Here is a 27,926-nt window from a genome sequence, read left to right on the forward strand (position 1 = left end):
AATTTTGTTGCTCTGTAACTGTAATTGGGTGGTTTGATAGTCAATCAGATGTTTCATCAAGTCCCTAGAGCATTGGGTGATAATAGTCTCCCAGGTCTTAAAAAACCCCCTCATCAATGATATTGTGAGCTGGGGCTAGATTGCTCCTTAGACCTCGTAGGATTATCTTCTCTTTCGTATAGGTCTCTAAGCTGAAGACTTCCCAATATAGTCTCATGTATTTTTTGTAATTGACGGTAAGGTCATTAAAGAAATCTTGTACTTTAATCGTGGGTGGTTCATCAGTTGTTAGTGTACTAGTGCTGTTAGTAAAACATTCCTGGGCTTCAGTTTGACAGTTCTCTAAATCTGGCTTTCGGGATAGAAAGCCAGCCATCATATGGTAGCGTGCAGAGGGTAGAGGGAGCAGGAGACACTCCAATCAATAGGCTAATATTAGAGAAAAGCTGGGGGTGAGGGAAGGGAAAGAAGGCACCCTCGCAGCAGCTAAGAATAGATTCTGAGGTGCTTCTATCCGGGGTAAATATAAACTAATACTTGTGAGAGAAAGGGACCCCAAAGGAGAGCACTCAAGCAGATGCACAGAGTACACTAGACAAAGGATATGTGTGTATGTTGATAAGTGATATGTACACGATAAAAACCATTTATTAGAGTCTTAACTCAAAATAAAATAAAGTTGGACGCTAGGTGCCCAAATAAATGAGACTCAATGAAGTCAAAAAAAGCGCAGCGGAAGTAAAAAATACCAACTCTCAAGTGTATAGTGTGGACTACTGCCCTTGATGATATATGCAGGGTAGAGTCAGGTGTAATCAATGCCTCCTGGAGACTGTGTCCGTGAGTGTTTGGTCACAGGTATAGTCACTTGTGCCTATCAGTGTGAGTGGTATATATATGTATATCACATCACCACGTATATATAGGTAGGTAAAGCAAGTGAGTAGTTAGCTGTAGTGGATTCCCAGGGGACAGACTGAAGTCACCAGTCATAGGGTTGTCTGTATCAGCAGGTCGCTGCTTTGATCCCTGGGGGAGGGGGGGGGGGCAGCAATTCAGACCACCATAGGGATTAATCAGTCAATCACTCACATACACTCACTTGAATTGTACCTACTGTAGATGCAGATATCTAGATGGATGTATCTGCTGTACACAAGTGACCATAAGTCCAGGTAGGTAGAAAAAATATATTGCAGTACACAAGTAGTGTCTACATACACTTAGAAACAATAAAAACACAGGAGAAGCTGGTAGCATAAAAAGGCAAGCACCGTGCTTCTATTCTGTGGCTGTATACACACTAGCTAATGCTTAGTGATCACACTAATGCACACACGGTTGCTGCTTGGTATAAATCAGTCTCAAGCTCAATGCTGAAACAAACTCTCTGTTTAGGGAGTTTGTGTGGGTGCCGGGAGCGCTCCGATCACGAGCGTAAGTCCCGCCCCTCTGACGTGATGACGTCACTGGCCAACGTACGTTTCGCTATGGCACAAGCTTTCTCAAGGCTGGGAGGGGCTTTGGTTGTTGCCCCCACCTTTTGTAGACGAGCGTGAGCTCTGATAGGTTACTCAATCCCCTATTCATGTAACTAATTGAGTACTTAGCGTCCGTGGGATAGGAGATAGAATCCTGATCTAACGTAAAGAACCTAATGCTGCCCCCTGTGTCCATTAGCGTATTATCAGTAGAAGCATCCTCTTCCTGCTGCGTCGTGTTGCCATGGCAATGCCACATCACATGATGATGTGACTTCATGACACTACAACACTGCCAGAGTGGGGCTGCTGGTCTAGGTAAGTCCCCCTTTTTTTAACAGGGGGGCCCCACTGGCAGTGTGCTACCATGGCCCTGCAAAACCTATGGCCGGCCCTGACCTTTACTGTGTGTGATACTGGTCTTTTAAAGCATAGGTTTACTATGGTGACTGATTTGTTTTACTCCGCGCTACTCCATGCTGTTGGGACTGACCTTACTCGTGAAATTTTGGGAGAATGTGTGACGCAAAAATTATAAAACTGATCAAAAGCTAAGTTTGAAGTGTAACCATAATACTGTACTTATGTATGGATGCACTACTGGGTGTCTCTAAAGCATACTGTTTAGTAATAGTATGCTGGATACTTATGTAGCTACAGTGTCGAGGAAAAGTTTGGGAACCCCTTAGGATTTCCACAAATGTAAAAAGTAAAATGTTATTAGATCTTAATATAAGTCCTAATAATAGATAAAGACAGCCTAATCAAACAAATGACACAAAACATGATACTTTTTAAACATTTATTTATCCACAAATGATTCAACATTCAATATCCATGTGTGAAGCAGTATGTGAACCTTTAGATTCAGTAACTGGTGGTGTCCCCTTGAGCAGCAATGACTTCAACTTAGGGTTTCCTGTAACTGCTGGTCAATCTCTCACATTGGTTTTGAGTAATGTTGGTCCATTCCTCCTTATAGAACTGCTTCAACTAAGTCACATTTGAAGATTTCATTGCATTGACAGCTCACTTCAGGTTCTGCCACAGCATTTTGTTGGCGTTTAGGTCTGGACTTTGACTAGGCCATTCTAAACCGCAGAATTTATTTTTCGGCAGCCATTTTTGTGTTGAATTGCTTCTATTTTTAGATTAGTGTATACAAAAGGAAACTTATCAAAATGTGGCGCTCTAAATAATCAGATATACCCAATATTAATAAAAGGAACAGTGATACTTATACAAATATATGATGCAGCTGTGACCCAGTTGAGGTTTGCTCAGTCAATCCTCATGTAGAATAGTAGCGATGAAATGTCCGGGAAGCGCAATATATGTAAAAAAGAATAAAATACAATGGTGATAGTGCAATATTGTTAAGGTGAAATGGATAAACTCAAATATAGATGACACTGCTCTCAATATATACTCACAAACGTGTGAGGTTATTCAGGCACATAAAGGTATCTTTTATGGTATAGTTGTTAGTCCCTCGATCATCAGGAGATACAGCAGTCAATGCAGCCCCATATAGATGTACTCCCAGGAACCTTAATCAAAGATACGACTGGACATAGTGCAGACTGTATGTATAATTTATAAAAGTAAGTATAACAAGTTTACACTCACATGGTTTCAAATAAATGTAAGCATTTAGATCTCAATGGATCTCTCCGGCCGGATGAATGGTATCTCAGCTCCCCCTCTCTCGTGGCGTGCGTTCCACCGGTGCGTTCCAAACACCGGAAGTGATGTCATCTGCCGCGTCCACTTCCTGGGGTTCCGGCCGTCTCAGGGATAGAGCGTCACTCTACGCGTTTCACCACATAGGTTTCATCAGGATTAGATTAGTGTCTTGCTGCGTGACCAACTTTTCCTTTAGCGTCAGCTCATGGAAAGATGCCTGACATTCTCCTCTAGAATCTTCTGATACAATGCAGAATTCGTGGTTTTGTCAATGATGGCATGCCACCCAGTTTCTGAGGAAGCAATGCAGCCCCAAACCATCACACTCCCACCACCATGCTTGACAGTTGGGATGAGATTATTTTGTCTGAATGGAGTGTTTGGTTTTCGTCAAGCATAAAGTTTGCCATTGAGTTCTACGTTTGACTTTTCTGGCCAGAGAACATTTGTTCCAGATGTATTTTGGATGTGCTCTTTGGTGAACTTCAGATGGGCAGCAATGTTCTTTTTAGAGAGCAGTGGATTCTTCCTGGCTATTGTGACAAACGGCTTACTCCGGGGCTCCGTCGTTTGTCCGGGACTGTTTAGAACACGGTCTTTTAGGGTAGGTTAAATGATGAGGCGTCACGTACTGTTCCTTTAAACAGGCTATGCCTGGTTTATTCAGTCCCAGGCACTGAGACTGCCACAGTGCATACAACAGAAAACAGATCAAAACAAAAGCTGCTCACCTGAGTGATAACTTAACTTAGATATCCCTGACTCAGGGTTGGAAGTGGCTTTTCCACTTCCAACATCAAAACACGGTACTTTTGCAGTCTTACACAAATGAACAGAAAGATTGAACCTGTTTGGGGAAGAGGCTTCTCCCCTCTGTAGTTCAGCAGCCTTCCAGCCTCCTGGCTCTTGTGAGGAGCCCAGAGCAAACAGGAAATCAGTCTTTCATACCTGATTCCTAATTAGCATGACAGGTGACAGAAATCAGGCAGCAGACAAACTCTGGTCTGGATCTCTCATCCCTCAGTTCCAGCGCTTGCCAAACTGTGGGATGGAGTGTATGTATTATAAGGCTGCACTCCCAGGCCAAACAGGATAGAAACTGTCTAGTATCCTGGGAGCCCTATATACGGAATTTATTACCATCCCCTGGTTTCTGTCACATATCCTCCCCCCCAGCTCAGACCTCGAGGGATGAGCGACCATGGATATTAGGGAGTGCATCCTTGACAACCCGTCAGCATTGCCATGTTTGTGCCCTGACCTGTGTTCCACAGAAAATTTAAAGGGTTGTAGGCTTAGGAACCACCTGGTCACTCTAGCATTCTTTTCCCTGTTTTGACACATCCAGGTAAGGGGTGCATGATCTGTGACCAACCGGAATTTTCTCCCCAACAGGTAGTATTTGAGCGTCTCTACAGCCCACTTTATTGCGAGACACTCTTTCTCTACTATGGAGTAATTTTTCTCCTGGGGATTTAGTTTCCTACTTAAATAAAGGATGGGGTGCTCCTCACCTTGAGACTCCTGGGAGAGTACCGCCCCCAGCCCTACCTCAGATGCGTCGGTTTGGACTACGAACTCTTTGGAGAAGTCAGGTGTGACCAACACTGGTTGGGCACAGAGAGCTTCTTTCAGGCTTCTAAAGGCCTGTTCGGTTTCGGGGGACCACTTTACCATTAGCGGTCCTCTTGCTTTTGTGAGGTCAGTTAGTGGGGTTGCCTTAGTTGCAAAATTGGGAATAAACCTTCTATAGTACCCAATTAACCCCAAAAAGGTCCTTACTTGTTTTTTTGTAACTGGCCTTGGCCAATTTTGTATCGCCTCCACTTTGAGTGTTTGGGGTTTGAGTAAACCTCTGCCAATTGAATATCCCAGATACTTGGCCTCCTCCAGACCAATAGTGCATTTAGCGGGGTTAGCAGTTAGTCCAGCAGACCGGACTGCGTCAAGCACAGCTTGGACCTTTGGAAGGTGGGATTGCCAATCTTCACTATGGATTACCACATCATCCAGGTAGGCGGCAGCATACCGAGCATGTGGTTTTAAAATTTTATCCATCATTCTTTGGAATGTGGCGGGAGCTCCATGTAAGCCAAAAGGCAACACCTTATACTGAAAGAGGCCGTCTGGGGTTGAGAAGGCTGTCTTTTCTTTTGCCCTTTCTGTGAGGGGAACCTGCCAGTACCCTTTTGTTAGGTCTAGGGTTGTGAGATATCGGGCTTTGCCTAGTCTCTCTACAAGTTCATCTACCCTGGGCATAGGATAAGTATCAAATTTTGACACCGCGTTTAGTTTCCGGTAGTCATTACAAAACCTTGTTGTACCATCTGGCTTTGGGACTAAGACTATAGGGCTGTTCCACCCACTTTGGGATTCCTCAATTACACCTAGTTTTAGCATTTTTTTAACCTCTAAACTTATAGCCTTTCTTTTGGCCTCTGGGATTCGGTACGGTTTAAGGTTAACTCGGACCCCCGGTTCAGAGACTAGGTCATGTTCAATTACACTAGTTCTACCTGGCCGTATAGAGAAGATTTCTTTGTTTCTTTTCACTAAATTCTGAACCTCTCGTTTCTGATGAACAGACAGGGTTTCAGCTATGCTAACCTCTGGGTCAGTTTCTTGATTCTCTGACGGACCTGGGGGTACTAGGGTTAACAAGACTTCTCTATCTTTCCAGGGCTTGAGTAGGTTTATATGGTAAATTTGCTCAGGTTTCCTCCTACCTGGCTGTCTTACCTTATAATTTACTTCTCCCACTCTTTCCAAGACCTCATATGGCCCATGCCATTTAGCAAGGAATTTACTCTCCACGGTGGGAACCAGAACTAGTACCCTATCACCTGGAGAAAAAATTCTGACCCTAGCACCTTTATTATATGTATTCCTCTGTGCTTCTTGAGCTTTCTCCATGTGTTCCCTCACTATGGGTAGGACTGCAGCAATGCGGTCCTGCATCTGGGCAACATGCTCTATTACACTTCTGTAAGGGGTAACCTCGTGTTCCCAAGTCTCTTTGGCTATATCCAGTAAGCCCCTTGGGTGTCGGCCATACAATAGTTCAAACGGGGAGAAGCCAGTGGATGATTGGGGAACTTCCCTAATGGCAAATAACAGGTACGGTAACAAACAATCCCAGTTTTTCCCATCTTTATCAACCGCCCGCCGTAACATGCTCTTTAAGGTTTTATTGAACCTTTCCACTAAACCATCTGTTTGTGGATGATAGACTGAGGTTCTGAGATGCTTGATTTTTAGGAGTTTACATAGCTCTTTCGTTACTTGGGACATAAATGGTGTTCCCTGGTCAGATAGAATCTCTTTAGGAATCCCGACCCGGGAAAACAGAACTACTAACTCTTTTGCTATGTTTTTAGCTGAGGTGCTACGTAGGGGAACTGCCTCCGGATATCGGGTGGCATAATCTAATATTACCAATATATGCTGATGTCCCCTAGCAGACTTTATTAGGGGTCCTACTAGATCCATAGCAATCCGGTCAAATGGTACCTCTATTATGGGAAGGGGTACCAATGGGCTGCGGTACGCCTTGAACGGGGCGGTGATCTGACATTCTGGGCATGAGGAACAATAATTCGTAATTACTGCCAGAACCCCAGGCCAATAGAAGCTTCGGAGAACCTTTTCTTTTGTCTTTTCCACCCCTAGGTGTCCCCCCAATGGATGACTATGTGCGAGGTGTAATACTACGTTACGGAATGTCCGTGGTACCAACAATTGTTTAGTTGTAACTGATTTCCTTTTATCAACCCGATATACTAGGTCGTTCTCTACCTCGAAGTAGGGGTAAGCAAGTGACCTATCTGGTTGGCCAGGAGTACTATTCTGGTCCCGTATATTTCCCCTTGCTACCGCTAATGTGGGGTCCTCCCACTGGGCCTTCTTAAAACTCCCAGGACTGACCTCTATGTCAGCGAGGGTCTTATCCGGTTCTGGGGTGGTAAGTGTCTGCTCAACATCTTGATTTGGGGTATTCCCTACCAAAGTAGTTATGGGGAAGGGAATTTTACAGCACTCCTCCTTTTCCCCCTTCTTATTTGGGCCCTCGTCAACCTCCATTTCTGAAAAAGGGAAAGGATTTGTTTCTTCTAATACTTCATTATGGTCCGCTATTGAACTCTGGGCGCTATTCTGAGCGGGGGACCACATTTTTAGAAAATGGGGAAAGTCGGTCCCTATTAACACATCATGTGCCAGTTTGGGTACAATACCCACCTTGAAATCTAAAGAACCAAACTCTGTTTCAAAAAAAACATCAACAGTGGAATATTCATGATTATCCCCATGTATACAACAAATTGCCACTCTTTGTGAACTGTTTCCCTGTTTCTTCTTAATGGGCAAGAGGTATTCGGACACTAGTGTGACCATGCTCCCAGAGTCAAGAAGTGCCCGAACCCTCTTACCATTAACCTTTACAAATGCCCACAGATGGTTATTCAAGGGGTCCTCTGGGCTAGGGCCCATACATTGGGACAACAGCGAATAAGGTTCCACGCTGTTGCATTTCATGGGCTCATCATTTAGTGGGCAGATTTTTGCTGTGTGGCCCCTCTCATGACAATTTACACATTTAGGTACATAGTCTGTGTCCCACTTAGAGCCTTTTCCCGGCTCCCCATGTTGGCTATTGCCCTTAGTGTGCGAACCACTGTTGCTGGTGCTGCGTGAAGGTGGTCGCCGCTCTTCAGCACCCCTTAACCCCGGTACCCTTTTACCGTCTCTGGAAGAGTCCTGGAACCTGGGGTAGTGGGGTTGCTCCACGACTGTGGCTTGCGGGTGCTCTTCTGCTGCATTGTACCTTTCTACGAGGGCCACAAGCTCATCCGCATTGTGGGGGTCACTCCGACTGACCCAACGGCGTAAGGCAGAGGGAAGTTTCCTCAAGAACTGGTCCATGACCAACCGTTCCACGATGTGGCTGGCTGAGTTGATCTCGGGTTGTAGCCACTTCCGGGCGAGGTGGATGAGGTCATACATCTGGCTTCGGGTGGCTTTATCCATCGTGAAGGACCATGCGTGAAACCTTTGGGCGCGAACAGCCGTGGTTACGCCGAGGCGGGCGAGGATCTCGAACTTCAATTTTGCATAGACGTTAGCTTCGGCTGGCTCTAGATCAAAGTAAGCCTTCTGGGGTTCGCCGCTTAGGAAGGGTGCGATTAGACCAGCCCACTCAGCTTCTGGCCATCCCTCTCTCTGTGCCGTGCGTTCAAACGTGAGAAGATAGGCTTCCACATCATCCGAGGGTCCCATCTTCTGAAGGTAGTGGCTTGCCCTGGTCATTTTCGGTACTGGGGCTGCCGCTGCCAGTGGAAGGTTACTGATAGTCCCCCTCAGGATCTCGAGTTCCTGCTGTAAGCCCTGAGCGAACCGCTGTTGCTCCTCTCTCAGTAAGCGGTTTGTCTCTTGCTGGTTTGCATTCGCGTTTTGCAGGGCTTCATTCGTCTGTTGCTGGTTTGCATTCGCCTGTTGCTGGTTGGCATTCGCCTGTTGCTGGTTGGCATTAATCTCTTGCTGGGCTATTAGCAGCTGTTGATGGGCTGCATTCGTCTGCTGCTGGTTTGCATTAGTTTCTTGCTGGGCTATTAACAGCTGTTGCTGGGTTTCATTCGCGTCTTTCTGGGCAGCGACATTGCATACCAGCGCACCCACCACGTCTTCCATCTTGTTTGCAGAGGATGAAAAAAACTTTTTTTTTTTTTTTTTCAAAGTTCTTCAACCCGCAGACCCCCTAGTGCTCTGCCCGCATTCTCCACCATATGTGACAAACGGCTTACTCCGGGGCTCCGTCGTTTGTCCGGGACTGTTTAGAACACGGTCTTTTAGGGTAGGTTAAATGATGAGGCGTCACGTACTGTTCCTTTAAACAGGCTATGCCTGGTTTATTCAGTCCCAGGCACTGAGACTGCCACAGTGCATACAACAGAAAACAGATCAAAACAAAAGCTGCTCACCTGAGCGATAACTTAACTTAGATATCCCTGACTCAGGGTTGGAAGTGGCTTTTCCACTTCCAACATCAAAACACGGTACTTTTGCAGTCTTACACAAATGAACAGAAAGATTGAACCTGTTTGGGGAAGAGGCTTCTCCCCTCTGTAGTTCAGCAGCCTTCCAGCCTCCTGGCTCTTGTGGGGAGCCCAGAGCAAACAGGAAATCAGTCTTTCATACCTGATTCCTAATTAGCATGACAGGTGACAGAAATCAGGCAGCAGACAAACTCTGGTCTGGATCTCTCATCCCTCAGTTCCAGCGCTTGCCAAACTGTGGGATGGAGTGTATGTATTATAAGGCTGCACTCCCAGGCCAAACAGGATAGAAACTGTCTAGTATCCTGGGAGCCCTATATACGGAATTTATTACCATCCCCTGGTTTCTGTCACACTATCCTTCCATGAACACCATTCTTGTTCAGTCCTTTGGTTTTATTTTTTAAACTGTATTACCATTTTGAGTTTATTTGTATTGGGGGGGGGGTATATGTATTTGGGGGGGTTATATGTATTTGGGTGAGTTTTATATGTATTTTTTTTAATATGTTCAGGATTTTCATATACAGTTTTTTTTATAGATTGGGGGTTATATGTATTGGGGGTTTCAAATAAATTGGGGAGGTGTTTTTTTTTAATGTATTTGGGGATTTGTCTATATTTGGGGAGATGAGGGTTGTATATATTGGGGGGGGCATTTTTTGTATGTATTTGGGGGTGAAGTTTTTTGCATAGGGGTGGGTTTTTTTGTTATATATTTTGTGGGGAGAATTGTGTTAGGGGGGAGTAAATAAGTGTGAGGAGGGGGATTGAGTGAGAATGGGGTAATTGACGCAGGGTGGGAGAGTGAGAGAGAGTGGGGATGAGTGAGGAATAGAGGGAGTAAGTGTGAGACACAGGGGAGAGAAATTCATGTGATGCGGGGGGCAGGGATTGAGTGAGAGTGGGTAATTGATGAATGGGGAGAGTGAGAGGTGAGATGGAGGGGAGAGAAATAATGGGAAGAGGGAGGGAAATAGAGGGGGGCTCATGAGGTTTGAAATGGGGGGGCTCGTGAGGTGTGAAATGGGGCTCGCAACACTGTCGATAGTGGGGGTGGAGGGGGGTCGGTTGAAACTATAGTCCTGGGCCCCGGGAAATCTGTCAGCGGCCCTGGGTTCATGTAGTGGACGGCTTGCAGCTTCCACATTTATATGGAACGGTTCATTTGGATGTGAGCCATGATTTTACTTTTTGGAGAGAAAATACAGTAGCTATGAAGTATCTGATCTACCAGATTCATTGCTCTTCCGTATATCATATTGGGGGATGTGTTGGGCACCTCCAGTAGTTCTTTATCCTCCATGGGAATGTTTCAGTATGTTTTTAGCACTGTTTTTCTAATTCTCCATTGGTTATTGAAGCTACAAATCATCCTTCTTGGCTTCCTATTGTGTTTATTTTGACAGAGATGTTTGGGACGAGTGTAGCACTACCTGCCTGGCACAGCCCATATGTTACTTAAGGGGCTGGCTTATTTTGGACACCACTACTGCTTGAAGTTTAACATTCAAATAGGACTAATATACAATTCCAAAATTGCTTGTTTTGGCAATAAGATACTAATGTGGATGATGGTATGGTGGTTTGTGAATCATCGTATGACAGAGGGTAAGATCAAGTAAGTAACTGCAGGCTAATTAACCCTGCATTGTGGGGTGCCAGAGACAGCCAGCCATGGTAATTCCAGCTCCAATAGCATTTGTTAAAACTAGGTAGTAATTAGATGCTCTGACTTGTGTCTGCCATCCCCAGGTATTACCTAAAAGTCCCACAGCAGGTCAACATTTAAAGAAATGCAAATCTTCATATACACGTGTAACCCAGTTCCCCATGGTTCCCGGAGACTTCTGGTGTTTCCCCTCCAATGTCACAGGGGGGGGGGGGTGCAGTAGCGGTGGGATCTCCGGCAGCTCCAATTGCAGGGCGATTTCAGGTTGTGCAGGTGCAGTGGAGCTGGCGCATGCGGGGCCAATGTCTGAAGGCTCTGCAAGGGACTACAGCGCCCAGCAGGCATAGGGGCATGTGACACATGATGCCAGGGAGCCAATCACGTGACAGAGATCTTCTGCAGTGGCAGATACATTCCGCGCATTTAAACAAGGAAGGCAGTTGGAGCCGGGACTTAGAGAGGGGAAGGTGTGTAGGTGCAGGGGTCTGTGACCCTCTGCACTAGAACAGGGACCACCTAGGACCCAGCTAGGCCCAACTCACCCTAGATTGTGGCTTCTCTAGGGAAGGCCCCATTAGTTAGGGACCCTGCCTTTAGTGGTTAGCCAGATTAGGGCCCCAGCTGCTTCTGGAGCATCTTGTTATCTGCAGGCTGGGACCAGACTGAAGAGAGGGAGCGAATATCACCGCAAGGATCATTTCAGTGGGAGGTGTTTAACCGGCAGAGAATATAGCAGGATTGGCGGATCCCTTTACTTCTCCTTGTAAGCGCGCCCGGGTGTGTTTACATGGTTCACCTTTTCACTTGTTATTTAAGGCTGCACTAATCTATATTGTTTGCATGGTACACCCGGCAGGTAACTGTTCACCAAACGTGCACCAACACTTCTGTAAATAAGGCGCTGAGCACGCCTAGAAGGGAGGGTATCTTTTGGGACACTCAGAGGATGAGATGACTCTGGGACTCTTCTTGTATTGTGGACACGGTGTGGGGTACACGCTGGTGGGACAAAGCCCTGCGCGGCTAGTAATAACTGGGATAGCTGTAACCAGTAGGGTTATTATATCCCCTGTGGGTTAGTTTATATATATGACAGTAAAAGGTTATTGCATAATCTGTCAGCTGTTGTTATTGGTTCCTGCTCGGGGTTATCTCATATAATTGGGATCCTGTGCAGGAGAAATATTTGTTAACCAGGTTCCCAGTGGCAGCGGCTCAGCTCTCTGTGAACCTACATGTAACGCCAGCACCAGTAGTTCCTTCATGCTAGAGGGAAAAAGGGCTACATACATAAGAACCCATTAATAATAAATAATAATAATAATAATAATAATAATTCTTTGAGAATTTTGATGATCCCAAAAAAAAAGGTATGTCCTAAGGGCTGCAACTCTAATAAAACTCTATTAATACTCTATCAATACTCCACGGCTCCTTCTCCTAATCTGTGGGTCACGTATTATGGGTGTTGTTTCAAATGATTAATCTATTGCACGGATTGTTAGGGATAGAAAAAAAAGCTGTGTGTGCTGTGCACGCGCATAGTAAGTTAAACTTCTTTGACTTTTGTCGCAGAAATTGACTTATAACGCGCGTGCTCGGCACACATGTGTCAGTCAGTGTATGTGTCAGTCAGTGAGTATATATGTGCGTGTGTGTCAGTCAGTGTGTGTATGTGTGTCAGTCAGTGAGTATGTATGTGCGTGTGTGTCAGTCAGTGTGTGCATGTGCGTCAGTAAGTGTGTGCATGTGTGTCAGTCAGTGTGTGCAAGTGTGTCAGTCAGTGTGTGCATGTGTGTCAGTCAGCGTGTGTGCGCGTGTGTCAGTCAGCGTGTGTGCGCGTGTGTCAGTCAGCGTGTGTGTGCACGTGTGTCAGTCAGCGTGTGTGTGCACGTGTGTCAGCCAGTGTGTGTGCGCGTGTGTCAGTCAGTGTGTGTGCGCGTGTGTCAGTCAGTGTGTGTGTGCGCGTGTGTCAGTCAGTGTGTGTGTGCGTGCGCGTGTGTCAGTAAGTCAGTGTGTGTGTGCGCGTGTGTCAGTCAGTGTGTGTGTGCGCGTGTGTGAGTCAGTGTGTGAGTCAGTGTGTGAGTGTGAGTCAGTGTGTGAGTGTGAGTCAGTGTGTGAGTGTGAGTCAGTGTGTGAGTGTGAGTCAGTGTGTGAGTGTGAGTCAGTGTGTGAGTGTGTCAGTTAGTGTGTGTGTGTCAGTCAGTGTGTGAGTGTGTCAGTCAGTGTGTGAGTGTGTCAGTCAGTGTGAGTGTGTGTCAGTCAGTGTGTGTGTGTGTCAGTCAGTGTGTGTGTGTGTGTGTCTCTCTCTGTGTTGTGTGAATGTCTCTCTGTGTTGTGCCCCCCACCCCTCCTCCTCCCACTACCCCAGGCGGAGCTGCGGACTCCCAGCCCCCCCCGGCGACACATGGTCCCGTTACCCCCCTCCTCCTGACTCCCACTACCCCAGGCGGAGCTGCGGACACGGAGCTGCGGACTCCCAGCCCCCCCGGCGACACGTGGTCCCGTTACCCCCCTCCTCCCGTTACCAAAGCAGGAGTGACAGGGCAGGGGGTGGAGCCTCGGCCTCAGCTATCCCACCACGGAGCAGCGTACTCCACGGTAGGCAGCACCGCAGAGCCCGTGCCGGATGAGGGGAATTAAGGGACCCCTTAACTGACGGGACGTGACAGCGAATCACCGGTTGCCTCGCAGCAGCGCCCTCTGCCAACCACACCACACACACACACACGAAACCTGCCATCCACAACATGGATATGGACAGAGCCTCTGCGCATGCGTTGAGGAGGACGGCTGCCGGTGTGGAGGAGCGGGTGAGGGAGAGCGGCACCGCCGCATGTCAGCGGCTGTGTGGGGGATGCGACGGCAATGGCTATCGCCGCCGCCGCATGTCAGCGGCTGTGTGGGGGGTGCGGTGGCCATTAGGAGCGGCACGGCATCTGATTTGTGGAGCGGGTGTGATGTCAGTGTTGGGGTCGGGCTGAGCCAGAACACAGCCCGGCCTCAACTGCCAGCACTGACGTCACATCCGTTTCATTTCTGTCTCCACAATCCATTTTTGCCCCATCACGAATGAGGTGCCACTAAGGAAGTTTCACTTCAAAAACATTTTTGGGAATAGGCGGATTGCCATTTTTGAGATGACTCGTGTAAATTCGTGGACCAAAGCAACCGGCCGATCCGAGCCCGATCCAAAGCTTCCCCCAAAAATTGTAGATCACCACGTAGTATGTTTTTACTGGTCTCAGATGTGAGTGGGAATTGGAGGATATTGTTGCTTTTAATACATTGTTCTTTTACTAAAAGTAGTTTGTGCTTGTCCCCCCCCCCCCCCATACACACACTATATATGGGGGTCTATGGCAGGGTTCTAAAGGGTTGGGAAACCCAACCTTTTAGGACGGAGCAGTAACTGTTTTTTTGGTCAAAAAGACTTATGATTCTTTTAATCTTACCTATCTGTAGGATAATTGAGTTGAGCACATATTTAATTGGTTTAAAATTTTATTTCATTCACAATACATAAATACCAGAGTCTGACCTTGCACAGAAATCAAGTAAAATGATTGATACAAGAGATATTACTGTACAATATTTAGTGACAGCGTTACTAGTGGGCCATATTTAATGTGTTTCTTATCCTTACAGCACCTTACCGTTCATTGATTTCAATGGACCATATGGTGCCCTATAGATTAGTACAACTCCTTAAATCTGGGTCAGTGTATATTTTTAAGCTATAATTAAATGGGCAAATTTTTGGTGCGAATTTGGATCCGCAGGATTTCAGCGGATCAATCTGAAAAGGTGTGACTCGCTTATGCAGATTTTTTATTATTATTATTATTATTATTATTAACAATACACTCCAGGGATTCCGCAATCTGCAACCGGATTTCTGAATCTGCGGATTGGATTCTACAAATCCATCCATGTGTTGTATCCATTGATTAATCCACGCAGATTGAACCCACCCAAATCCGTTTGCGGATTTTACACCGCAAAACAGATTTTGGGGTTTACATCAGCGAAAATCCAACCCCGGATTTGTGCGAATTCGCCCATCTCTAGTTACAATCAAGTTCTCTTGCTGAAGAGCATGTTAAATAGATTCAGTATTTCTGATCTTTCTGATCTTGTCAACACGATTTACAGTATGAAATCATTGTAAGAAACCTTCATTAATCCCAAGAAATACACATAAAAACACAAACGGAATATACTGCTCACTAATAATAGTAGTATTGATTGTAAATATGAGTGCGCCCACAAATGCCTAGAGTGGCATTGGGTGCATCAGATGAGCTGAGTGTAAGGTTGGTCAAAAAATAGAGAGAAAAGTGTATTTACACTATCTCTCTAGCTAGAAGCTCATTAATAGATGCACTCCGGGACTATTAAAATGTAACATTTATTGGGTATCATATTAAAATAAAGTCTACATGCATGAAAGTCATAAGTGTAATAGGTGTAATAAAAATAGGGTGGTAGTGAGGCAGGGGTGGTATGGTTGTGCTAAAGGTGTATTGCCAAGTGTATACTAACCACCAATTAGGAAAGGGAAGTATGCAATGTTACCGCCTAAAGACTCCTATCCATGATACTGTAGGGCAACTGTACCTCATGGGTGCCTCTGTTTGTACAGCTAAGAGATCTAATACTAATACAGGTATGACATGCAGTCACTGGCACAGCATACCGATCAAACCAACCTATGATTGCCTGACGTGAAATCAACCTGCTAAAGTAACCTACAATGATGATATCAGATGTGAAGGTTATAACAAACCCAGATGGAATAACAAATAAATAGTACCCTCATATATCACAAGACAGAGTAAGGTAGTAACTCCTTACCACTATAATGTATGCACAGAGGTTCCAGCACAATCATAGGTTGGTGGTATGTGGATTGAGCCTGTGCAGGACAACAACACTACACGTTAAATAGTAGTATGTCAATGTATAACTGCTGTTGAAGATAACAATGGCGTGTAGAGTAATGTGCTGTGGAGATAGCTGCCAATGTAAATGCTGGTATGATAAACTGACAGCCCACTGTCAGCAATGCTGCAATGTGTCTAAATGCTGTGAACAACCTGAGGTAAGATGTAATATATCCACAGGGAGGTATAGCCTATGATTGCACTATATACTGTAAGTAGTAATTTGCAAATGACAGTACTGTATAATGGTGCTAATGCTTAAATAGCAATGCACCAATGTCTATGCAAAAGTAAGCATATCAGGTAGTGCTGGCCATATTAAAACCTCTAAATGTATATTGCAGCAAAAAGGAATAAACATAGCAGAATATGATGCAGAGTAGTCAGCAATGGTATTTAGACAGTGCATGCAGTGAATGCGGCGCCAAAATAAGGATCTCAAACAGCACACAATTGCCAAGCAGCATAAGAAGCTCAAACGGCACACAAATGCCAAACTGCATGTAGTTAGCTTGTAGCAAGCTCGTGGGGGATACAATTACCAACGTACACTACTCCCAGTCTCCTCCCAGATGACGTCACTACGCCGAACGCCCTACGCGTTTCCCTCCTACACGGAGATTTGTCAGGGGCGAATGAGTGACAGCCGAGGCGGGACCTGCATTTTATAGCATCTGCAGTTGCCATGGCAACCCTTAACCAATCAGTATTAGTGTGTATGTTATATACACTGCTGTTTGCGTAGTCCTGGCCTCATGGATGTCGCTCGCATTGTAGACTATAAAAACCCATCTTGTCAGTATTAATTATTGAGGGGGGTAAATATCAAGTGGGGCATCTGATGCTCATGGATGTGAACGCTCATAAAGCTAGATTGAGAGCTGAAAACGATGGATGCTTCACCTAGCATAAAGCTAGAGATAGTCATACAGCTGTAATGTAAATGACAGTCAGGTAATGAGTGGTATATACTGTAGGAGGAGACTGACACTCAAAAAAGAGAACAGTAAATGAGCACATACTCATGGTGTGCTATAACATGGTTGATTATAATGGTCATAGAGGGTGATGTAGAGAGCAGATGTTATGAAATAATAAGGGGGGTGTTCACTATTAAACCACCCAAAATATATTCAAATAAAGGGTGTGTAAGTGGAACCCTCATTAAGGCCATACGGATTCAGAGTTTTTAATCTATAAATCCACTCTGCCTCCCGTTTCAACAACCTATTATCGATGTTACCTCCCCAAATATTATTCTTTATGTGATCAATGCCTATGAAAGAAAGGTATTTTACATCCCCTTGGTGAAAGTTATTGACTTGTCGAGCTACTGGGGTGTCTAATTTGTTATTTATTGAATTGACATGCTCAAGTACACGTCGTCTGAGCTTCCTTATAGTCTTGCCCACATATCTGTGACCACAAATACAGGTTATAAGGTACTGTAGATTACATTAATTGTCTTGCAATTGATGTATTGTCTGATGTCATATTTTTTGGAATGGTCACTATTGTGAAAGAATTTGGCTGATGTAATATATTGACAAGCTTTATAGTTTTTACATTGGGAAGTCCCTTTTAATGATGATGTCAACCAAGTCGGTTTATTTTGTCGTTTGAAGTGACTGTGTACTAAGCCGCCGTATAGATTGGCTGAACGTCTACTTGTTATACTAGGTGTTTCTTTAAGAACCTTAGTGAGGTCTTCATCTGACTTCAAAATATGCCAATGTTTCGAAAAAATTGACTTCATTTGTTTCCATCTGTAATTATAAGTACCTATACAACGGACTTCAGTACTGGATGGTCTTATAGTTGGTGCTAAAAGTTTGTCTCTGTCACTATTTAGTGCTCGGTTGTAAGCATGCTTGAGGGTTCCCATTGAATATCCATGGTTAAGAAATCTTTCTTTAAGATCTTTAGCCTATAGGCGAAATTCCTTTACTGTTGAGCAATTGCGTCTTAGACGCAGATACTGTCCGATTGGAATCCCCTTTAGTAATGATGGTGGATGTTGGCTAGTAGCTGCCAATAAGCTATTAGTTGCTGTTTTCTTGCGGAAAATCATTGTCTGGACATCACAATGAGCATCTTTACTGATTCTTAAATCCAGGAAGGTAATTGCATTTGCACTGTGCTCCGAAGTTAATTTTAGATTTAGATTGTTGGAATTCAGTTTAGCCACAAAATCAATAAGCAAAGATTCTGGACCATTCCAGATAAACAAAATGTTGTCTATAAACCTAAGCCAAAGTTCGATGTGATCAGTGTATTCCTTAAATTCATCGGCGAACACAAATTTGTCCTCCCACCAGCCCAGGTACAGATTAGCATATGTAGGGGCACAAGACGTGCCCATTGCTGTACCCTGGGTCTGGTGATATAGTGTTCCATCGAACAAGAAATAATTATGGCAAAGGAAGAACTCTTGGAGGTCCATCATAAATGCATTGTGGCCTATAAAACTCAAACCTCTCATTGACAAGAGGTGTTTGCATGCCTGCAATCCATTGGTATGAATAATGCTAGAGTACAAAGATTCAACATCAAGTGTTACCAGTAATGTGGCTGCATCGATGTGGATGCCATTTAACCTTAAGAGTGTGTCTTTTGTGTCCTTAATGTAGGACAGTAGTGTGGTAACAAATGGACGCATAAGTTGATCAAGATAGATACTGCTGTTTTTGGTTAGATTGTTATTGCCGGAGACTATCGGTCTACCTGGTGGTCTCTGTTGGTCTTTGTGTATTTTTGGCAATATATAAAAGGTCGCCGTTGTTGGAGATTTAGGTAGCAGAAAATCCAGTTCCTTTTGATCAATAAACTTATTGTCAAAGGCCCCTTTCAATATTTTATTGAGTTCTTTTGTAAATGTAATAGTGGGGTCTCGGTCTAATATACAATAGCTCTTTTTGTCTTTAAGAATGCTTCTGCATTCCTTGACATATTCATCAGTATCCATTATAATGATGTTACCACCTTTGTCAGAAGGTTTGATGGTAATTTCCTTCTGTGACATTAAGGGGCCAATGCAGAAAGCGGCGAGAAGCCCTATCTCGCCAGTTTTTTGCCAAATATGCCTACAGCAATTCAGTACATGGCGAAAAACTGGAGAGATGAGGAAAATCCGGCGGTTTTTTTTGGCGTGAAAAAAATCTCGCCGCGCGGGTGGTGAGATGCAATATCTCGCCAATTGAAAACCCCGCTGTATTCTAGTAGCCCCGATCACCATCTCAGCGCTGATCGCGGCTATAAAATTGAGAGATTTTCTCAAAATCGCTCCGCCAACAAGAAAGTGGTGCTGAGTGGTGAAAAGGGACATAGAAAAAAAATCTGTCCCTTTTCCTGGCTCAGATTGATGCAGGGGGTCTCTTACACACTGCACCCATCCCTGCTAACCACAATATATATATATATATATATATATAAATAATACACCAGTAACCCCTTCAGTTTCATATATTTATTGGCATGCACAGTAATGACACTATAGGGCTCGCCATCTCTCTGCCGGATTCCTCTCCCAGATATGCGCACTTTCCTGCATACTGCGAGGGGAATCCACCAAAAAGATGGAGAGTTTAAAGTATGGAGAATGGCCATTCTCGCAGTTCTCTGCATTGGCCCCTAAATCTTTAAGTGCGGTGTTTTCTTCCTTGGTAATATTATTCCGCATATGTGTCATTGGTTTCATTTTCTCCAAGTCTTTAGTGACAAGGTCTATGAAGACCTCTACCTGTGGACAGATTGACACAAGGGGTGTAAATTTGCTCTTTGGTCATAAATTCGTGAATGGGCCCTCTTGACTGGTTCTAGTAGATTCATTGTCATCGAGTAGTGACATGAGATGCTGAATGTGTGTATGGTCTGTCTCTGTAAAGCCTGTATTTTTAATTTCCCGTCTACTGCTGCGGCTCATTTTATTCTAACACATCGCCGGTTTTTCCCTGGCTTTTTCCTGGAATGCGACGCACTTCACAGGGAGCATGCCGCATTCATTTTGCATTCTCAGCCATGGGTCATGCGCGGGTCATGCACGGTTGACGCACGGTTGATGCGTTAATTGAGAATAGTTCGGATTTAATAGGTTGCAATTCTTCGCGTGTCCGCCAGATGGCAGATATGCATGAATTGTAATGCGCATGCGCTTCAGTAATGTGTCGACTTGCAGGTGTTTCGTTTAAAAAAGATACCACAGTGTGCTATTGTAAATTGGCCTTGAGACTGAAGGAAGAGGTTGCAAAAATCTATCAATTTAGGCTTTTTATATTAAATAAAGACAAAGACCACTTTCTGTTACAGTATTCTCCAGAGAGCCATCGGCATTAGTGTTCAAGTGCAGCCCGTTTTCCAAAAATCCGACAGAAGTTACGCGTATTTGATATGGGCCGCGATTAATGCAACAGATGATAAGATGGCAACAGTTGTTCAAATTTATCAGTATTTTATCGAAAACTATGACTTTTACAAATTTTCGCCAGCTCCTCATACGTGGAAGCGTGCAATAAGGAAAATGTTGTGTAGCGATCCCTGTTTTTATCGTATTGAGCCACAATTTGTTGGAGGTTATTGGTGTGTATCACCGGCTTTTTCCTGTATCTATGATCATGCAGAAGGCGAAAGGTAGTGTTAAAACCAACTAAGAAACGACAGTCGCTGCCAAGTAATGCACCAGCACCAGCACCGGCTTCCAATAACGGTCCCACCGTCAGTGACAACCCTTGCTGTCTATCCAGCAAGACTGAGCCGGATTTTGCGTGCTGTTTCGATCAAGCTTGCATGTACCTAAGCAATTTCCAGCCTCATCAGCTCACTACAGGTGTACTAGTCCCGCTGCAAACTATCGACGTCAGCTGAATGGGAAATTCTATGGTGAGTATTGTTGCCGTATTATTTTCTGTGTTTTTTTTATTTTGACAATACAGTATTAATATCGGTGCGATTCAAAAGTCAAGCGATTCTCCTGTAAGCAATATTATTGGCTGAGCGTCTTCTCCAGTACTGTGCTGCAGATACTGAACAATTGGTGGAACGTTAGGCGCATGCGCATTGGAACCTTCTTGAAATGCATATGCGTGTCATTACATAGACGGTAGGCCCATGCGCATGTGAACAGGAGACGCCCCCCGAGAAAAATTATTGGTGGGACTGGCTGGGAACTTCTTTTGGGGGCTGACCATTACAGTAAAACTTTTAGTTTTGTTTTTCCTCAGAAAAGAAAACGGCTAATGGAGGTATTTCGATGGATAATATCGCTTTGTGTAACAATGCCTGCACATTGTTGAATCAGATTTAAAAACCCACGTACCGGAGTCTATAGTTTAGTAGCCGTTGTTATTGATTAGGATAGAATACTGTACCTGAAACAGTATGCTGATGTTTTCCGGCCGTACAGTATACAATACTTTTTTATATACAGTATACTGTGTAATAAACCCGAAAAAATAAAAACTATGCATTTATTCTACATGTATTACAGGACTGTACATACAGTATGTGTCTTCTATACAGTGCCAGTATATACAGTACAGTACAGTACTGTATGTGTCTTCTATTTTTTTAATACTCTTGTACTGAGCATGCCTACAGTATACAGTACAGTATGCCTGGACAGTAGTGTACATTCTGGAAACACTGTATTTTGTTACAGTAGCAAAGGAGCCAATGGAACAATGTAAAACAAATCAACATGTTCTTTTATTGGTGGAGTAAGTACAAAAACATTTATTTACAAATACTTTACAATGTAGAAACATTTTAAGTGCACAGCAATTCAAAACATCAACAGGTGTATGGTTTACTGCTACAGTAGTGAAAACATTTATGTATAGAAAGTAAAAACATTTACAGTCAGTCAGAATGGTTTACAGTCACATGTTTTAAAAACAAATTCTTTATTCATAAAATATACAAAACGCAACATCTCCTTTATTAAAGAATAGCAAATCAAAACATATACAGTGGGATGGTGAGCAAAACAGTCTGCACCAGTACAGTCCTCGAGGGTAGCAAACAGGCCCAGTTTTCAGGGTAACCTTTGAAAAACGTGCCTGTTTGCGGCCCTCAGGGACTGGAATTGTACAGGTCCTGTATGTGTGTACAGCAAGTTAAAACATTTCTGTATAAATACAAGTTAAAAAACACACAACAACATCTCCTTTATTTAAGTACAGCAGGTCAAAACATGTACAATACAGTTCAGCACAACAGTATGGTCTTACCTGTGATTAAAAAAAATCTTTATTCATAAAATACAGTATACAAAACGCAACATCTCCTTTATTAAAGAAACATATACAGTACAGTGAGATGGTATGCAAAACAGTCAGTCAGGCCTGCACCACTACAGTCCTCGAGGGCAGCAAACAGGCCCGGTTTTCAGGACAGCCTTGAAAATCGGGTCTGTCTGCGGCCCTCCGGGACTGGAATTGTGCAGTGTGTCCTGTGTGTGTGTACAGCAAGTTAAAACATTTCTGTATAACTACAAGTTAAAACACACAACAACATCTCTTTTATTTAAGTACAGCAGGTCAAAACATGTACAGTAAAGTTCAGCTCAACAGTATGGTCTTACAGTACCCGTGATTAAACCAGAAAGTCCACCAGATTGTCTGTCCATGGCCGATTCCTTGCATGGCACAAAACTCCATTAATGCTGTCTCGAACTCCTTTCATTACAGGATCTGTAATTGTATAAAAGCGCCGCAATTCCCCCAGAATGGTCTTTCTTAAATTGACAGAAAGCGCCTTTTTTACGCGATCTCCTTCGTAGTTCACTCTGAAGGCTCAGTCGCAGTACAAAGAGTAGGGCACATGGTGCTTAAAAAGTAAAAAGGCATACTTGTGGAGTGCCCCAGCACTCATCACCCTATACTTCTCCCTGAGCGCTGGTGCAAGATCGCACAGGGTGATGTCGGGCACTGTTTCGATGCGAGCGGGTGTAGGTCTATTGGGAGCAGGATTACTTGAGGCGACGGGCGATGGTAGGTTGTCTGGGAGGAAGCTTTCCTCCGGTCCTGGTCTTGGTCGCCGTGTTGTCTCCTGGCGTGGTCTTGACTGGGTTGTCATGTCCTCCTCAACGGCATACATGTACACTACATCTTCTGACGTAATGTTTAATGTTTTAAAGTGCATTTCTGTATCTCCAGTTCTGGAGGTCGCAGAGAGTTGATATTTGGCCAATGTGTGGAGTCACTGTAGGCATTAAGAACTGGCAAATTTCGACCCACTTAGCCCACCAGAATGGAATTTGTTAATATATGTAGATATTAAAGTATATATGTATGGTATTTTGGATCTGGTCTGAAAATGCAGACCATCTGCTATGCTAATAGGTCATGAAGGGCAGCCGGCTGATTGAGCCTAAGCACTGATCAAAAGTTAACTGCCTGATTGTTTACACTAAGTACTAATCAACAGATCAAGTACTAATCAACAGAGTCTGCCACTCTAATTGTTACCTGAGGGTGGAGAATCATCAAACTGGAGTGGTTTGTAAGTGTTATGTCTACACCTACAAACAATACAGATACTTCATTTGATAGACTGGTCGTCGCCCCTGATTTAATTATGGGGCTACCCATAGAGTCCCAGTACACATGGGCTATTTAGCTGGGGGGCATGGGTTAATCGGTGTCTCCACGTTAGGGATTGGATACAGATAATTGTTCACCAATAGTCTGTATTCAATGTTAAGAATAGGGTTACACAGGTATATAAACTGTGTCAACCCTACAGTTTTTAGTTTTTCTTCTGATACCATCTTGAATGTTACTGGATTGCTGGAGAAATGCTAGCTGATACCTCTCCATCCCCCAACCCTAAGTAAGTGTTACCTTCTTGTCTGTTAATTGTACTATATTGCTGTGTTCACCTTATTTAAGGAATAAATTATATTTTATTATATCTAAGCCTCGTTCAGTTCAACCCAGATATTTGGTGTTCATTATATCTTGTCATAAGCTACCGTGACAAGCTCTATAATTAACTGGTGGCAAGCGGTGGGATTGAACTGAACCTATATTACAGTGTTCTGTGGGAATCTGTCATATAGTGGGAACTCAAGAGTAATTGCGAGTTCCTGGGACTAAAGATATTGAACACACAGTAGTGCAACAGTTAACACAAGTTGTAACACCACCTCACTGCTGCGACCGTAAACCATGAGCGAGGCTGAAGGCTCATCCAACATGAGGACCCGAGCTCAGCTGAAGGACATGTGCCGGGAATATGGACTGTCCTATGAGAACCAGGAGCTCGCAGACATGGTAGACACAATCGGTGACTATGAAGCCCGGCTTGCAGAGCCTCAGGATATGGCTCAGCTTGCCCTTATACAGCCACCCAAAGATCAGGGAAGGAACCCAGTGCCGGGGTGGCAGAATCTCGGGGAGGGAACGAGTGCACCTCCCGGGAGCAGTGCAACAGGAGGGGTACTGGTTGCTGCGGCTACCAGTCCGTTCACCCCTGAAATGTTGGCACTGATTACTGCGTGGGGAGACAGGGGGACACCGGAGGAGCGGCTGCAGTTTATCACTATGGCAGTGAACAGACCCTCTTATTGCCCCCCTGTCCAACCCAACCAAGATGAACTCAAACTGGATCAGCACAGTCTCACCAAGTTCGTGGGAGGTACTGATCAGATCGACAGTTTTTTAAAGAACTTCGAAACACAGTGTCGGTGGTACAACGTGCTGCCCCAGCATAGGGTTGCAAGTTTGGACCCCTTACTGTCCGGCTTGGCTAAGCAGACGATGATGGCGCTTCCAGATGAGTATGCTGATGACTATGACCATCTGAAAGAACTGTTCATGTTTCAGTACGGTTTTACCCCTGAAGCCCACCGGGGTAAATTCCGACAGGAAGAGAGGCAGCCCCAGGAGTCCTATGTTACCTACGTGACCCACATGGCTTTGTACAGGATACACTGGGTGGAGGGCTATGAGGCACGGACTTACCAACGCCTGCTAGACCTGTTCTTTCAGGAGCAGCTCATGCAGAAGTGTCCACCGGCGGTGAGGGCTTGGGTGTATGAAAAGAAGCCCAAGACTTACCAGGAGGCAGCGAGGCTTGCGGACGACCATGTGGCCAGCCGAGTCCTGATGACCGCCAAAACAGTAGCCAAGGTGGCGGTGGCAGCGGCACCGGCCAGAAAGTCTGCCAATACCCCCCAATGGACTCAGAGGCCGCCTGCGGGCAGCAGTCCACCGAAGGCCTGGGAGCTCCGGCACGAGCGCCGGTGCTACAACTGCAACCGCCCTGGTCACATCAGACCAGATTACCCAGAACCCCTGCGTTCCGGAAGACCCCATCAGGGGCAACGCACCCCAGCTGCAAAGCCGGTAGCCCGCGTGCGGGTGGCTTCCACCAAAGACTCCGGACCGGTCCTGGAGACAACTCCCAGCGAGACATCCCATGCAACACCTGTCCCGGTTTCATCGGTGCCTACAGCCAGGAGCGGAGGACATCTCAGCGTTGACCTGCAGCAGACGGACGGCAGGAGCAGCCATCTAACCCCGGTCAAAGTCGGTGAACGGCAAGCAGTTGGCTTGCTGGATTCAGGAGCTGCAGTGACCCTGGTCCGACCTGATATGGTCCAGCCAGAGGAATTGATCCCAGGCCCTGGGATACAGATCACTGTGGCCGACGGAGAGCCACGTTTCCTGCAAGTGGCCAGAATCTTTTTGGATTGGGGGTGGGCCAGGTTGAGCGGGAGGTGGGGGTTTTACCCGGTTTGGATGCCGATGTTCTTCTTGGCAACGATCTGGGACCGATGACCTGCACCTATGACCAAGTCCCCAAACCCGCTGCAGAGGTGGCGGTTACCCGGAGCCAGACAGCAGCAATGGCGGCGGCGCCAGTCCCCCAGCCTTTGGGACCAACGTTAGCGGAGGGCACAGAGGAGCCCAGGGAGGTAAGCCAGGATCAGTTGCAACCACAGACTAATTTAATGTTTCCCCTCACCCTTCCCCATTCTCCGGACAATGACATGACTGGGGGGTGGCCAGAATTAGGAGCCCAGTTTAGGGAGGCAGTGAAGACAGACCTACCCTGGCCGGCGTGAACCTTCGGGTATCCGAATCTCAGGCAGGGGAAGGCACTGAGCACTGCCTATGGTATAGAGAAGAAGGGAACCCAGGGATAGAGGAGGGATTGACCGGTAAGAGACAGCTAGTAGTGCCCCAGGGGTACCGACAGCAACTGTTACGGGTAGCTCACTCTATTCCGTTAGCGGGACATCAGGGGGTCAACAGAACGAGTGCCCGGTTAGTACAGCGTTACTACTGGCCGGGGGCATCTCGAGATGTAGGCAATTTCTGTCGCTCTTGTGATGCCTGCCAGTGAGTGGGTAAGGCGGGCGACCGTGTGAAGGCACCACTGAAACCCCTACCGATAATAGGGGAACCCTTCCAGAAAGTAGCGATGGATCTTGTAGGACCCCTTGTGATTCCTAGCAGGTCAGGGAAGCGCTACATCCTCACGGTGGTGGATTTTGCCACCCGGTACCCTGAGGCGGTAGCGCTTGGCACCATAGATGCCAAGACAGTGGCAGCAGCTTTGCTGAATATTTTTTCTAGGGTAGGTTTCCCTAGTGAGGGCCTAACCTATCAGGGGTCGCAGTTCATGAGTGAACTGTTACATTGTCTCTGGGATGCATGCGGTGTACAGCAACGGCGCACTACCCCTTACCATCCCCAGACAAACAGATTATGTGAGACGTTTAACGGTACCCTGAAGCAGATGCTTCGGACCTTTATAGAGGCGGAGGTGAAAGACTGGGAGATTCATTTACAGCACTTGCTGTTTGCCTACCGAGAGGTACCGCAGGAATCTACAGGCTTCTCCCCCTTCGAACTACTATATGGCCACAGGGTACGTGGATCTCTGGACCTATTCCGTGAGGGATGGTAAGGGGAGGCTACTGCTACTGATGCTTCAGTGATCCAGTATGTAGTAGTTCTCCGAGACTGGTTAGAGATGCTCATGGGGGTGGCCCAGGACCACCTCAGGGCTGCTCAGACCAGGCAGAAGAAATGGTATGACCGGAATGCCCGTAGCAGAGAATTCATCCCAGGACAGAAGGTGTTTGTTCTCAAACCCACTCGGGAGAACAAGTTGATGGCTGCCTGGTCGGGACCGTACCCGGTCATCCAAAAGGTGAATGAGTACAACTACATTGTACAGGTAGAGCCTGAGAGGCATAAGACATATCATGTTAATATGTTGAAAGAATACAGAGCACCGAGTATGGGAGCAGTAATGGCCATTTGTAGCCCACTGCTGGAGGATCCGGCGAGCAATGCTCTGCCTGATCTCCTAGGGGAGGCTAGGCAGGGAAACACTGTGGAGCAGGTAGAGATAGGGGCACAGTTGAGTGCTAGGCAGCAGGTATAAGCCAGGGACATGCTAGCTAAGTTTAGGGCCCTCTTCACTGACATGCCAGGGACCACACATCTCACAAAATACCCAGTGCACACAGGGGATCTGCAGCCTCTGCATAAGCATGCTTATAGAGTGTCAGCAGAGGTCAAGACCAGTATGGAAAGGGAGATAGAGGAGATGCTGACCCTAGGGGTAATTACTCCGTCCCAAAGTCCTTGGGCATGCCCGGTAGTTCTAGTCCCTAAGAAGGACAAGACCACCTGGTTTTGTGTGGACTACCGCTTGCTCAACGCTGGGACAGTGTCAGAAGCCTACCCCATGCCCCGCATGGATGAGTAACTGGATGAACTCGCGGGGGCAAGGTATCTGACCACTATGGATTTGAGCAAAGGCTATTGGCAAATCCCACTGACCCTGGAGGCTAGGGAGAAGTCAGCATTCATCACTCCAAGTGGCCTCTATGAGTTTTTGGTGATGCCATTTGGGATGAAGAATGCCCCGGCTACCTTCCAACGCCTGGTCAATAGGTTACTGGAAGTAATGCAGAGCTATGCCAGGGCTTACTTAGATGACATTGCTGTCTTTAGTAATTCCTGGGACTCCTATTTAGGACAATGTATCTGCGGTGCTGGATAGGATCAGGGAGGCTGGGCTTACCTTGAAAACCAATAAGTGTATGGTAGGGATGGCAGAGGTCCTGTACTTA

This window comes from Ascaphus truei, chromosome 6 (genome assembly GCF_040206685.1).
Source record: "Ascaphus truei isolate aAscTru1 chromosome 6, aAscTru1.hap1, whole genome shotgun sequence".
Taxonomy (NCBI): Eukaryota; Metazoa; Chordata; class Amphibia; order Anura; family Ascaphidae; genus Ascaphus; species Ascaphus truei.